This window comes from Phalaenopsis equestris, unplaced genomic scaffold (assembly GCF_001263595.1).
Source record: "Phalaenopsis equestris unplaced genomic scaffold, ASM126359v1 Scaffold000002, whole genome shotgun sequence".
In the NCBI taxonomy this organism is placed as follows: Eukaryota; Viridiplantae; Streptophyta; class Magnoliopsida; order Asparagales; family Orchidaceae; genus Phalaenopsis; species Phalaenopsis equestris.
The window spans coordinates 56,072,499-56,073,228 of NW_018164444.1; the positions used below are offsets into that span (position 1 = coordinate 56,072,499).

The 730-nt window shown below is 33.8% G+C and overlaps 1 protein-coding gene across 1 annotated transcript in view; it reads left to right on the plus strand.

The window, feature by feature from the left end:
• The window catches only part of LOC110019053 (stromal 70 kDa heat shock-related protein, chloroplastic-like), a 15,821-nt gene that overhangs the window by 1,913 nt on the left and 13,178 nt on the right, over positions 1–730 (plus strand).

The window sequence follows — 730 nt, forward strand, 5'->3', positions numbered from 1 at the left end:
GTTCCACATAGGATTGGATAAGGCCTAGGTGTCCCTTTTCCTAGTGTCTCCTAGGCAAGTTCTCAAGTTTGGGAAGCTCCCTTCATGTTCTAGTTTTTTTTTAGTTCCACATAGGATTGGATAAGGCCTAGGTGTCCCCTTTCCTAGTGTCTCCTAGGCAAGTTCTCAAGTTAGGGAAGCTCCCTTCATGTTCTAGTTATTTTTCCTATGTCCAATGCTAAGGAAGTTCTCTTTCTAGGTAGTTAACTTTTCTTTAAGTTTCACTTAGGATTGGACAAGGCAAATGGGTCCCCTCCTCTAGTCTCTTAAGCTAGTTCTTCGGTTGGGGAAGCTCCCTTCCAGTTTCAATCATCTTTTCTACTTCCTAGATCAGGGGAAGCAACCTTTATAGTTTAATTCGAAAAATTTTAGGATCTAACTTATATATTCAAGTAATTGAGAAATCTACATACAAGCCAAAAAAATTTATTTGTTTACGTATCGAACAATCAAAATTTGATACAAGCATTTATAAGATTTTGGTACTATAAATTTATACATAAAAATGTATTTTAATTTTAAAAGATTATTATTATGATATTTTTTGATATAATTATAAAAAAATAAGTAATATACATATAAATATGAATGCTTAGAGGTTAGTTATGTATATAAAATTGTGATATTTAATAGATTTAGTGGTACTTACCAAACAAGTTTACGTAGCCCCGCCGCTCGCCGCTACCGAGTA